Raw genomic sequence first — 11,887 nt, forward strand, 5'->3', positions numbered from 1 at the left:
GAATAAAATTACGACATTTGAAGCGAATGAAGGTCCGTTATGTCATTTTTACGAACTTATCCATTCCTTGACTTCCTGTTGCCAAACTGGTTTAAAGAAAAGAACTTTTCTTTTATCTTCTTTTCTTTCAGGCGTGAGTTGTACTCTATACAGGTGGACAGCTAGTCAAGGAAGTGAAGTTCAATGCACAGAGGAGAAACAACTTGAACTGGTTCTCGGCCAGCAAACTCACCTGACAGCTCTTGGAAAGACATGAAATCTCAGCCAAAGAACATCGTTTCTATTCCCGGGAGGCACAATCGCAACTTCTTCATCAACAGGAACTATGGTGGCTGTTCCAGAGATGCCGGATGGATGGGAATCACTTCCTGTTACCGCAAATGGGAGACACGTTTCCTTCCTCGCAAAAACGTCATTCTGTACAGCAAATTTTCAGGATACACGAACTGGAACCAATACAGTAAGTATATCATGGAAGGGGTGTTGGCCATGGTATAAATCTGCGGGAGGTGCTGAAAGAGTTTGAAAGAAATCTCTCTCCCCCCGAGTCTCCCCTCCCTTAAACTTGTCTCTTTTACGCCTATGACACACCAAATGAAAGTAATTTCTGGTTCTTAAGTAGAGAGTAATACATGGGCACGTGCACATATCAGGGAATTTCTCTTCTCCTGTTTGACTCAAAACATCGCGAGTGAGCGCAGCTGGCGAGTGAGATATCGACTTAAACACGAGAAGAGAAACCTCATGTCTATTGTTCTCTTTATCATATAAACACTATTGACCATAATTTTTGGAAAATTTCGAAAAAATACCTTGGACTTACAATATTGTACAGCAATAGTGAACGCTTTGTCAGTCATTCATCAACGAGTGACGCGTCAGCAGCTGCTGATCGGCGATATCAAACACATGTATATTATAATTGCGCAGTTACGGCTTTTCTCAGGGGTGGAAATCCTTGTAAAACAGTCCAGTTTATGTTATAAATATTTTAACATTTCTTACCCTTATCGAGGTAAGGTGCTATGTATTCATAGAATTTCCTTCCCTCAACACTTTTAAAAGGTTTATACGTTTTTTGACTGACTGCTTTATTACCGCTGCAGACAACGTTGGAGTTGGGGATGTGTTGGTGGTTTACCTGCGTTCAGGTATTTATTTTGATTTTGCGTAACATGTACATTCCTGCAAAATGAAAACAAACAAACAAACAAAAAAAACATGTGTTGCAGAGAGTTTTACAACGCACTTCGTAGCTTTGTGAAATGTCGTCTAGAGGACACAAAAGGCATTTTGGTTGCATTCTGCTTTGTCACTAACAAATTTGATCGTTTTGACCTGATGAGTAAACTTCACAAAAACTAAACCGTTACAAAAATAGTGAATCATCTTTCGTCGCTTTGAATAGTTTTGAGTGTGAAGGAAGAATTTATTTTTGAAGCTTTTCTTTTTTTCAACTACATCTTGTGTTAATAAAAGAAATATCATTTAATATGAAAATTCATGATAAAGAACTCACCGCTTTTCAGAAAAAGATTATCTGTAAATCTGTACTTGGCGACAATGTAACAGGCGTTTCTTTTATTTTGGATGGACGAGGAACACTGGACACGATAATGAGCTATATCCTAGTCCTATTCGCCCCCTCGGCCTCTGAGAAGGAAAAAAAAAAAAAAAAAAACAGCCACGTCTGCTCCACCTGGTCAAACGCACCAGAGTGTCGATGATGAGGCAGGTTCGAAACAAACTAAAACTACATCCATGCAAGTTTCCATAGAGATATGGAAACACAATTCGAGGGTATAATGAATATTATTAAAAACTAGATCATTGGATAATCAAAGAATTCAAGACTTTTTATTGGCTTAGCCATTATGATGTATCAGCCAATATACCATAATCTACAAATATGGTAAGCATACTTGGCAGCTTAAAATTAAAAGGGAGCTAAAAATTTAAAAAAATTTAATAATTTAATTCAACGTTTTTAATGAAACAATTATTTCACTCGCACTTGTTGCATATGTGATGATTATAGCCAACTCGGCGCTACGCGCCCCGTTGGCTATCTATCATCTCATATCCAACAAGCGCGAGTGGAATAATTGTAAATGAACATCTAATATGGAGGTCACTGAATATAAATTCTTTCTGATTAAATTTCTAAGTATACGCTCAGCTCTAGCAGACTCAGGAAGGACTGACCAGAAGCTGTAGATTAGTGCAAGATTCCCTCGCTGTAGATTCTCTCGCTGTAGATTCCCTCGCTGTAGATTCCCTCGCTGACCAGCGTTTCATATGATTTTGCCAACCGAATGCCTTATTGAACTGCCACCCCGTGTTTACGAGTGATTAGGAATAATCTGCTGGATATCGTCACAGAAGTAAGTGGTCGATGATATGCGATTAATCACTGTAGTTCGCTTATGTTGTAGTTTGCCCTGTAGTTTTGCCCTATCTAATAATATGCAACGTTTTCCTTAATAGATCGAATAAAAAACCAGAAATCATTTATACGGTTTGCGTCATCCAGTGGATTAATAAGCCCCTTTTTCTCCCCGGATCAGTTATCCGTTACCTAAAGAGCAACATGAATAGGTCGAATTTCAACAGACAACTCAATTATATAACAATGAAACCCTTTGGTTAATCACGGTGAAGTGGCATTTCTTTTTTTTTTTTTTTTTCTTATTGTAGAGTTGAAGAGAAGCACATTGGACCTGTCTTCCACCGGAACAGATGATAAAAATATGAGGCAATAAAGTTTATTTTTTTCACATAACTTGGGTTGGGTGATGGAAGGTGTTGGGTTGCCCATGTAGGGGTTTTTCACTGTGCTTATTGTAGAATTTCTAGCCTCATCATCTGGAAAATAAAACAAATGATGAGCTAAAAGGCTATGGTTTATTCTGTCGGTTCTTAGTAACCATTCCGTAACCCAAGGGATTCAAATCAGAGAAAGAAGAAATGGAAGGCAAAATTGGCTGATTTTATTTTTAATTTTTTTTTTAATAATTTTTTAAATATAGACTATTTAGCAGCACTTCTGCGAACAGTAGTTGTAAAACTTCTTTTACTTTGCGACACGTTTCGTCTAACTGTCGTAGACTTCTTCAGGGAGTTTTACAAGTATAATTAAACGCCTTTATTTATAAGCCTGTTCCCGTTCGTAATTCCGGCCAAGCCTTTACGGTCATCGGCCCCTGTAACTTTGACTAAGAAATACAGGCGTTTAGTTATACTTTTAAAACTCCCTAAAGAAGTCTACGACAGTTAGACAAAACGCGTCGGAAAATAAAAGAAGTTTTACAACTACTGTTCGCAGAAGTGCCGCTCACTGGTCTATATTTAAAAAAAATTAAAAAATTATTTTAAAAATTGAGCGGCGGCGTCTGAAACGGTCTGAGCCCGGGTCTGGGGTGCACCGGAACCGGAAGTCACATTGTAGGCCATGTCTAGTCCAGTACTAGTGTGCATGTTAACATGAACCACACGTTTGTTTGAATTTCATTGTGGATTTGTTGCGTTTTTTTCTTGTAGACCAACGGCTTCTAATTAAAAAATGTATTTTTTGGACTTACTTCCAATTGTTTCAAAAAGCGTAATTTTAAAAAAAGGGGCATAATTTGGAAAAAAGAGCGTAATTTTAGCATAATTTCGCCAAAAAAAGCAATGCTACTAGCATAATATGCTACTTTTACTAGCATAATCTATAAAGGCCTAGGGGGAGGGGGAAGGCAAAAAACCACAGGTGAAATTGAACTGCTTTAACAAACTTATGGCTTCTACCAAGGTGGTTGTCGAGTGGACATAAAATTGTGACATTAAAATGTTGATCTAATAAACGAGTTTCAGGAAAGTTCCTTTATTATTTTGGCTACTTTCTTCGAGTTCTACTTGTTAAAGGAGGGCGTTCCACTCCTTCCCCTTTACCAGATAGCAAATGTTCTGTTTTAAAACAGGCCGGCAAGAATTGTTCTCTACCGGGGGAAATATCGTGAAGGGGGTGAAGTTAAACGCGAAGGGATCAGACAAATTGAATTGGTTTGCGGCCCCTAGACTAATCGACAGCTTCTGGAAAGACATGAAATCCCAGCCTAAGAACGTCTTTTCTGTTCCCGAGCAGCACAATTACAACATCTTAATAAACAGACAATATGGTGGCTCTCCTAAGGATGCCCGATAGATGGCAATCACCGGCCAGGACCGTGAATGAGAGAGGCGCTTCAATCCTCGACAAAATGTCGTCATTTACAGTAAACTGCAGGGATACACCAATTGGAACCACCATGATAAGGCGTCATCTCTTTGGCCCCGAGAATCTTATAACTAATGCGCTATTACAGTATAATGTTACCAACAGAAAGAACTCTGAAACCCCGCAAACTCAACTACTTTATAAAAGAATAAAGGCTGATAGTTTGTAAAGAAACTGTTTGGGGCTGCGTCGGTGGGGGTAACGAGATAATTCGGATATATCAACAAAGTCGAAATGGTAAATTGGCCACCGTAACAATTACAAAAGCTGACGTTTCGAGCGTTAGCCCTTCGTCGGAACGAATAGAGGAATTGTGGGTTGTGTGTGCTTTTAAAGTCAGATAATGGAGCTACGTCATTGGTGGGAACATGACAACGAGAAAAACACGAATAAATTACGGTGGCCAATTTACCATTTCACCTTTGTTGATATATCCAAATTACTTTATAAAAGAGCGTATAATATTCATGATAACTAAGAGCGACTCCTAAAGGCAGTACAATGATTACCCTTGGTAAACATACTTAAGCGCACTTAAGTCTATATCTCAGCTCGCCTCGGACACAATCCCACAACTGTCTCCAAATGGACCCAAAATGACCAATCTTCCACAAAGTACCTGCGTCTGAGTTTATTTCCAATAATTTGGAAGGGTCTATTTTTCTCCCAATCGAACGACATTTTTGGTAGAAACTTTAAAAGTAAATGTCTTTTTACCTTTACAATATTGAAAAAGTCAGTCACTCAAAATGTCCCATTAACCCACCCATCCGAAAAAATAACCATTCATGATGCGTAGCATGCCTATGTTTGCAGTATATGTGATCTCTGTTCTTTTTATCGTGAACCGGCTTAGTATTGTTAGACGAACCATAACCTACCTTAGGCGTGTTCTGACTCAATTATCGAGGAAGGAAACTTCTTACGAACGATTAGCGCCTTGCTGTTGAGTTTTTATGGAAACCAAGACCGGAACACGTTGTCAATCAATTATATTCCCAAGAGATTCTGTAGAGAAAGTCATAAGATCAACGATGAAGTCACTTGAGATATAGATCACGACATTTCGACTGCTTACTGCTAATCTTCATCAGGTGATTGGGGTCGACTGCTCATGCGATCTAAAGTGAATGGCAGATCTCGATCCCCATTCTTCCGGTGACGGTTCTGGTTTTGCGAGAGATCTGACCCGATGTTGTTCCCTAGACGGTTGTAGCGTTGCAGTTGTGTCCTCCGTTGCAGTTATGTCCTCACAGCTAATAACCAATAGAATGTGGTTTTATTTCTTCCAATCAAAAGGCGTTGTGAACGTGTCTCTTGTTTGTCACTTCCCAACTAGGGGAGGGATGCAATGCAAAAATATGAATTGCAAGAAGATCGTTAAACAAGGACCCTGACTATAAAAGGGATAGCTCCTCCCCCGTCTTGTAACGCAATCTTTGCTTCCATGGCTAATCGAAGATGGCTGACTAATGGAAGGTGAAGGGGGAAAAAGAGATTTGTACACGAAGACCGATATCCTTGTCTTGTTTCAATTGATTTCCACTTGAAAATGTTTTTATTGACGATTAAAAAGGGACGAATGGAGAAATACTGATCTTCATTTGCAAAACTCAAAAAATTAGGCTATCGCAATTTGAATTTCGCGCTCCTAACGGCTCCTCCTATCGCGAGATGGTCGTACTGGCCCTCTGACTCCCCTCCGTTTGCGTCAACTTCTTGAGCCGTCGATATCATTGACTAGAGGATCTCAGTAGTGTGACATGCTCAGAGAGAGTGGTTTTCATGTATATATATGTACATTTGAGTAGATGTAAGTAAATGTGTGTACGTGTATGTTGCGACATAACTCATCTTCCACTTCGAATTGATCCATTTTACCGTTGCTACGGTCGCGCACTAACTAGTCTTTAGCTTTAAAATTGCATTTTATTTTGCCATGGCGGATTTTCCATCAAAAAAAGCCAAAATAGCGGCGCGAGGTCTACGAGTCCGAGTCTACGAGTCCAGTTATACACTGGAGCTGGCGGTCGAGCCCGGAATGGAAGAGCGATTGGAAAGCGTGAAGACAAGAATTCAGTGGTTGAAGGAACACCTTCATTTAGCGAGTCGAACACCGATGGCAAATGTTATTTTGATGGAACGACTCTTAGACTTATTCGAATGGTCTGAACAAAGAGGTATGGTAAGTGAAAGTCACTCCTCTTTGTTTACATCTTGCTCGTTCGCTCAGGCTTCTCATCTCGCCAGCGACGCGGCCACCCAAACCGACATAAACGGGTCCAATTTTTTTATCGCACGTTTTGAGTTATGGGGAGAAAAAGCCTCAAAAAAGGAAAAAAAAATAGAGCGAAGTTCGAGAATAGGTCCCTTTGAAAAACACAGTTTTCTAAGTATTTTGACACGGCACTATGTAGGATATTTTTTGCCTGAACATTTTAGACGCGCGTTGCAACGAGAAGCCTATTTCACTAGCTACTTATGAAAAGGTCGAGGTTTTCAATAGTTCTTGAGGCCCGTTCAGGCAATATAGCCGATGATAGTTTGTTTTCCATCGGATTTCAGTCAACCAGACATGTTTCCAATCCGTGACCGAAATTATTTTATATGAGCACCCACGGGATTCGTATTTCAACACCACATATTCCGTTGGAGAAACTGCGCGCGATTCAAATAAAAATTCTATCCAGCGTGATCTCTTGTCTAATTGCAGAGGAGTTCTTGTATAAGTGTCACATGAAATCCCGTAGACAAAACGTCCAAGAAACTAACCACTTTATTACAACAATACAAAACCGGTATGAGAAGAGGATTTTTGTGAAAGATAATAAAGGTCATAAAAGCTAGTCCTCACCGCTAGCCCTCTGGCCGTTTGCCTTCCTTACAGAAATGACATCGCGAGCGGGTGTACATTCCGTGGAGCCAACTGAGTGGAGCCGATCATCTTTTCTTTGCCGTAAACGAAAATGGCAAAATTCGTAGAAGTTTAAGATATGCACTGGCTGCAAGTGACCTTTCGGTTACAATAGTTTTGCCGATATCGCACGGTCACGGACTGGTTGATGTCGACAGTTCGGTGTCAGGGGTGAAATGACTGACGGCTTGCCCAGGGCAAGTGTCCTTTTATAGTCAGGGTCCTTGTTTAAGATTTCCGCGCTCGAAGGTTAAGAATTTCACGGGATATCCTTGTTTCATGAGCTATCCTTGGTGTCGTGTGGGACACTTCGGATTGGTGAAAGATTAAGATTCTGGTTGCGTTTTTAAGTGCGAATTATAGGCGAAATTTTCTTCGATACGTTGGAAAGCTTAAGAAGACGAGAATTTGACGTTGCCTCGTGGCTTCGATTCCCTTATTAGTTTGGAGTGCGTTGGTGATCGAAGTTGTGCTTTTCTATCGGAACTAGTACGGTAAGGTTTCGGTTGCGCTTCATGCTAGTATTTTTGTTAAATTGAAATATTACAACCATTCTTCAAAGATCGCGTTCAAGTTTCGGGCTAAATACTGTCAGATGTATACCGATAAAGCGTCCGAGTAACTACTAACCTGGATTCACTGAATCCTTCTTTGTCGAGGGATAATTTTTTTTTTATTATTTTGTTTGGGACATGCAAAACTAGATGATACATAATTAAAAAACGAGACAGATCTCCGTGTTTCAATGACCGAAAATTTGTGATTTTCTTCCAGCCGCACTATAATTTTGATTATGTTACATGTAGCAATCTCGTAGTGTCTACATTGATGGTTATTATTTATGGAGAGAATTGAAGACATGTATAATTTCATTGTAATTGTATGGGACTACGCAAAAATTCAACCTCTGGTATGGTTGATGTCAAACATCATATATCCTGGAAAGTTAACTCACAAACTGTTGACACGTATGATGAAGATCTGGTATCTTTTATAAAGGATAGGGTGCTCTCTCCCATGCTCTCCAGCAAGAAACAGTTGGGTTACAATGCATTAAATCATTCTCTTTGCTCGCCCAGAAGAGGACAGATTTGCAGCAAAATTACTCTTCACTTAATAACATATGCTTTTTCATTGAAATCAGTGGCTGATGTAAGCCACTTTCTTTCTTTTCATCTATTTAGAATAAAGCCATTTGAACTAAATCATAAGGAATATGATGATTATATGCATGTTATATGTTACCTCACTTTACATAACTTTTTCAACTATGTGTTTCACATATTGAAATGAAATAAATACTAATTCATGCACAATTGAATACTTAATTCAGTACAGACTATTGCCTGTTATTAGCAATTATTGCTCCTACATGTGTTAGCAAGAACTTGGTCTTGTTGGCTTTCATTGTGAGCCTTTGGTGATCCATATATTAGGGGAGACACTCGCTGCAACTATCTTTGCAAAGAAAATACTGATCTTTTCACCCTTACTTAATTTCATACATACAGGCATGGATGACAACCAGCAGCAAAGCAAAGTAAACAAAAGTGCCAATGAGGTGGTAAGCTCCATTGTAAACATTTACTTGGAAAAGTATGCACTTAAGTTATAAAAATTAAGGTGAATGTTGTGATTAATTTTTTTCCTTGGTGTAAGCATAATTTTCCTTTGGTTTTGTTAATGATATGAATGAAAATGCATTTTGTGTAAAGAAAGATAAAATGTAGCTCCTAGAGTGTAAGTTATGATGAGATGATGTGTCACCATTAATTTGGCCTCTATTAAAAGTAAAAGAATTAAACTAAGGATGAAACTGAACCACAGCATACCTATACTAAACCCTCATTTTAATTGTATAAATATTATTATTTTTCTGGTGTTCACCCAATAGATTCAATCCACTGACAGACAAAGATGGCACCTGTACATTTTACTATTACTCTTAGGCTAAGGCACATGTAGAAAGCAATATTTCACAAAACAACAACATATGCAAGGTTTAAATTTTTCAGACCTTTACTGCTTGTTTTTATGAGTGGTTCCAGGTTTTTCTTGCACAAAGAGGTCTGGTTGAGTGCAGCAGTTGCCATATTTTTCATTATGATGGTTTCACAGTAACTGTTGTATGAAGTAATGTACCCTTCTCCAATATTAATTTTGCAAACTTGTCACTGACAAAGAGCTAGTTCATGATTAGACACCGATTATTTCATTGATTGCCATGCTCTACATTTATCGTTGAAGTATCACCGTATTTATCTGTGTAGAAGTCGACTCTTTATGATGGAAAAATTAGCCCAAAAAATCACCCTTGTCTTTTACACAGGTCATAGATAAAGACCTGACCCAAGCAATCCAATAAATTAGCATAACAATTGCCTGAAGTCCATTAGGAAAACCAGGTTCACAAAACCAGTTCTAATTGTGTTCAAGTTTTGTCAGTTTTCAGTGCGTTCTTCATCGATGAAAAAGTTTGAAATAATATTTTATGTGGCTGAAACAGAAACCTAGTGGGGCTGATTTCTATTGTATCTTCTGATCTGTAGAGCAGACAATTTTCCTTACAGCTTTGGTGCTAAATTCTCATTTTCAGCGAATGATTACAGTAACTTAGTGACCTGGCAAATGCTCTTTTCTGGTGCGGTCTTGTTTGTTATGTGCTTGGACCATCTATGTTAAATATTGTGTAGTTTCCAAGATGGCTGTGTTTTCATCAAGCGATCCATTGAAGCTCTTCGGTGTTCCTTCAGTCTACTAAATCTCCTTTCATAAGGTTATTTAAATGCATGAAGATTTCATTTTCAAAACGATTTACAAAAGATGGTGAATTACTTCTCCAGTAAATCGAAGTGGTTGTATATACTTAAATCATGAATCGTGGGGATGTAAACAAGTGCTACTAAACTTCACGGCACATGGTTACATTTTGCTCTCCAGTTTTTTTTAATTCACCGTGTTTTCAATACATTCTCAGAAATAAGAGATCAACCATATGGGAAATTTCTGTCGATCTGAATTTTTCTCTGCTAGAAATAATGAAAAATCTGATTTTCAACCTCGAAAATGGGGGTCAACTTATACATGGATAAATACAGTAATTAACTTCTTTGCTATCAGTAATCGCATTAAAGATTCTGTGTTAGAAATCACAGCACCATATCCCAAAATCTAATGTTGTCCTCAGCACAATTTCATTTTTTGTACAAGGCAAAGGTAAAAATCAATCAAGGGCCACACAGACATCACAGAGAGAACATTGCTATGTATAATGGTTGTGTATTCAGATAGGTAAAAGCTACTCTATTCATTCATTCAATGTCAATACTCTCCCTCATAGTAAAGTAAGTAAAGTCTGTTTACGAGCCTAGTGGCCCATTAGGCCGGAGCTTAACTCCGGTTTCTGTAGTGTGAAGTGACCAGGAGTATTTCTACCTCCCCCTGGATGGGATGCTAGTCCATCGCAGGGTTACCCCCCAGCATTAAATTGCCCGTACCCATTTATACACCTAGGTGGAGAGACTGGCACTGTGAGAGTAGTGTCTTGCCTAAGAACACAACACAATGTCCCAGCCAGGGCTTGAACCCGGACCACTCGATCCAGAGTCGAGCGCACTAACCATGAGGCCACCGTGCCTCCACATACTCTCCCTCATAGTAGCTATAATTTTTAGCCAACTTGGGAAATAGCGACCAAAAATGGACCCTTTTGTACATCCAAACTTTTAAATTTCAAGGGGAAGGTTCCCCAGACTTTGCCATCCAAGTGGGAATAAATGGCTGCCACACTGTCATTTTGGTCCCTCCTAGCTTCTCAAATGTTGTCCCTCCTTTCCACAATCTTACCAAAGCCTCCATATGTGTAGTAATAAAAACATTGAAGTGAAGAGTGCTATTTCAGCAAGAGATTATGATCATGCACACTTTTAATAGAGTCATTCTAGTAGATGTTTGGCAAGGTATTGCATTCTTTGCTCAAAATCTAGTGTACATAGACCTGGGAAAAAAGAATGGGGTGTAGCAGTCATTCAGGTCGGTTAATTGCTCCAAGCTCTAGTTTTATACCACTGCTCATTTGATTATCTTTGTTGCCAATACTCTTTCTGGTTATTTGGGTTTTCTTGGAAACTCAGGCTCTTGCCATTGAGAAGAAGCATGATATGTGTTTACAAAATTAAAAGCAAAGAAAAGTGAAAAAAAATTGGAGAGTAACAGGATGGTATCAAAGACTGGTATAATTTTTATTTTTGCAGGGGGGTAGTTTTTTATTTTTGAATCAGAGTTTTAGCCTGAGTATGTCTAAGTTTCTACACTTGTTGTTTAGTCTTGTGATTTCTTACTTTAAGAAGTAACTAAAGGTAAAATTTTTTGAATTGTGTTTTTATTACAGCCATGCAACTGAGTCTGTAAATGGAAAGTAAACACAAAATAATGATGGTAAGGAACAAATTGCTTGCACTATAAATTATTGAAAGTAGTCTGCACCCTCCATATTTGTTATTTTTAATTGACATGCTTTGCACAGGTGTTGTGTGATAAGTGTGAATAAGACTGTGCAGCGAATTAGCTCGTGCTGCAGCACCCCATATCCAATAAATTCAATAGAAGACCCTTCGGTCATTTCACGCCTTATTGGATCTTGACACGTCCTTAAAAGAAAAGTTGCTTGAGACATATTTTTATCGTAAACATTTATGAAGCTTTCTTCTGATATA

General features: G+C 38.7%; 1 long non-coding RNA gene across 6 annotated transcripts in view; it reads left to right on the top strand.

Annotated features, from left to right (window-relative positions):
- The first annotated feature begins 5,633 nt into the window (after positions 1-5,633).
- LOC148727956 (uncharacterized) overlaps positions 5,634-11,887 on the top strand; it is an 8,076-nt gene continuing 1,822 nt past the window's right edge. Inside the window, exons 1-4 of one of the 6 annotated variants that reach the window (XR_016002505.1) lie at positions 5,634-7,666; positions 8,684-8,736; positions 10,383-10,463; positions 11,563-11,609. This is a non-coding gene — a long non-coding RNA (uncharacterized LOC148727956). Of the gene's footprint in view, positions 7,672-8,683; positions 8,737-10,382; positions 11,610-11,887 lie in introns of all 6 variants that reach the window. The other 5 variants (XR_016002503.1, XR_016002504.1, XR_016002507.1 and 2 more) reach the window with 5 other exon arrangements.

This window comes from Stylophora pistillata, chromosome 6, assembly GCF_964205215.1.
Source record: "Stylophora pistillata chromosome 6, jaStyPist1.2, whole genome shotgun sequence".
Taxonomy (NCBI): Eukaryota; Metazoa; Cnidaria; class Anthozoa; order Scleractinia; family Pocilloporidae; genus Stylophora; species Stylophora pistillata.